Source organism: Pinus tabuliformis, chromosome 8 (genome assembly GCF_031772625.1).
Source record: "Pinus tabuliformis cultivar Carrire ecotype Pingquan chromosome 8, CPIR1, whole genome shotgun sequence".
NCBI lineage: Eukaryota > Viridiplantae > Streptophyta > Pinopsida > Pinales > Pinaceae > Pinus > Pinus tabuliformis.
Genome location: NC_142294.1, coordinates 1,208,142,794 through 1,208,145,470, shown reverse-complemented (window position 1 = coordinate 1,208,145,470; position 2,677 = coordinate 1,208,142,794).

Sequence of the window (2,677 nt, the reverse complement as noted above, 5' to 3'; positions counted from 1 at the left end):
TAGGATTGTGCAGTCTCAGACTCGAGGAACTGCATAATCATTGTCACCAGAGACTTTGTAATCAGTGTCACCAAAGGTTGTGCGAGAACTGTTTTCAAGGATTGCATAGTCATCATCCCTAATGAGCTGCATAATCACTGTCATTAGGGAATGTATAGTCACTGCCATCAAGAATTGCACAATTATGTTCATCAAGGGTTACACGATGTTAACTTTAAGTATTTAATAAGATAAGAAAATCACTTAGATTAATTGGGGAATCTACATGGCACGCTGCCATAGCAGCACGAAAGTACCTAAGCAGCAGGTTAGGGCTGCGTGAAGGTCGATCGTATACTTTCTTCTTTTTTGGATTTTCTTGAAATTAGGTTAGGATTATCAACTACTAGGGCAACATTTGGATCTGGATTACCCTAGTAAAATGAGTCTTCCTAGAAGCCAGAATTTCAACTTTTTTATTTGCTTTTGTGAGATTTTTTCAAAATAACTTCTAACAAGTGACTTTAAGAGGCTCAGAATGAAGATTTAGGATTTTCTTAAAGCTTTATTAGGGCTGAGGATTCGATGTCCCCAGTATGGTAGCCACTATTTAATCACTTAGAATTTTCTCTAGAAGTTATCAGAAGAAAGAAAATGACCGAGGTAACCACAAACCAACTTTTAAGCATAGGCTCTAGCCAACCTATGGCTCAGAGAGGGCTCTCTCTATATGATTTAGCTTTGTTTGCTGGGATTTCAGGCTAGTTCTGAATGTTCAGGGGGTTTTTTATTTGTATTGAAGATTGGATGGTGGAATCCTTAAAACATATGGATAGAATGATGTCTTTAGACCATTGGGCTATGGAGTCAACAGAAGGGTAGTAGAACTGGAATTAACTCACTAAAGGGAATGTTCAAAGGGAAAGCTAACAGAATAAAGTGCAGGTATTTGGACCAGAGGGGTGAAATGGTTTAAATCAAGGTGAGAGAGAAATCAAGAATTCTCAGACCGAGACTTAAACAAGGAACAGAGGGTAATCAGAAACAAAGGGAAATTAAGAATCCTTTGCTATAGATTATAAAGAGACAACCTAAACTAAGGAGAAATTAAGAATTCCTTAACTTAGATATTAGTAGAAAACATTTATATGTCTAACTGTTAAAATAGAGTGTAATTAAACAAATTCTGAGATAATACTCCAGTTATAGCATTCAGATACATAAATACATTAAAGATTATGGAAAAACTTTAAGGAAGATAACAATAACATGGTAAAATACTTGGCTACACTTCGCTTTACACATGAATCTTGTGAAATATCTTGTCTTTATTCATCAATCTAGCTTTCTGGTCTAGTCAGTGATACAATAGATTTACAGTCTTTTGATCAAGAAGTCTATAGAAATGTCTAAGAATCCACCCTACATACTTCGAATTGTGAAGTATTTATACAAAAGTTTATTACAAAATATCCCAAACTAACTTGGGATTTAATCTAGGAAATAAAAATATCTTCTTGCTAGAAGGTAGAGACAGCTGTTGAACTGCTTCATGTTGTCCCTAGTATTTTGGTGCTACTGGCCTTTATAGTTGGGTTTCTAACATTTTATGCTGCCTTTCTATTTGGTTTTTTACGCTAGAAGCTGCATTCACTTTTGGCTTTCGTCTGATACACTTTGACCCTGATACTCTTTAATCATGCTGACCTGGCTTTACCTTTTACCCTGCTAACTGTACATTAACCTTTTTACTACATTTTACTATAATAAATCAGTCAATTTTCCCATAATTCAGCATCAGGTAACTTGATTTTCAACATCCTTCTATATCTCATCTACCTCGGTATACTTAGCAAAAGTAGGCTTGGTGATGAATAGGTGTTTCACCTCATACTGGGGGGAAAACAGGTTTTCAAATGTCTGGTAAAGAACTTTGCCTGTTGGCAATGCTTTTATTGATGATGTACTGGCCTGTTCTTTAGCTAGCTCTTTGATTTTGTTGTCATAATCATGTTGTTTCATGAGCTTTCCATTTATGAACAAGGGACTAGGTAACCCTTTCTCTCTCAAAATTTGAAACTTGGTCATAAATCTATCAACTACTACCTGCATATTTTTACATTTGTCCTCCAAGTTTAACATTAAGTTTCTCTTGGACAGGACCTTTATTACCTCCAAAATTGTTTCTGTCCTATCCTCTATATCCAATTCCTAAAGTTCATATCTGTTTTTACTATTAAGGAAGTGGATAAGTCCGGTTGCATCGTCAGGCATGTCTCCTAGTTCTTTCTTGACTTTTTGGATAACTTCTGTAGCTATCATTATCAGGTCTATCTGTTCAAAAATCACTTGAATGAATGTCCAAATATCATTGGCAGAGTCAATGATATTGGCCCATAATAGTTTCTTCGCTTGCCTAAGGGGTTCCTTTAGTGTTAGATCTTTCTCCATGGCCTTTAATCTTTCATTCATTCTGGCAGCGTTCTGCACTTCTTCCTTGTGCATGATCTTGGCAAGCTTGCAATATGTTTCCAAGCTTGTCACCTTTTCTTTCAATTTGTTCATTTCTGTAGCTTGAATAGACATTTCCTCCATGGCTCTGACCAACTCTGTTTCTTTTTCTCCTAATTCACCTGTTGCTAATGTAGACTCTATTGAAAGTGGTTATGTTGTAGGCATGGGAGTTGTGGGAGCCAAT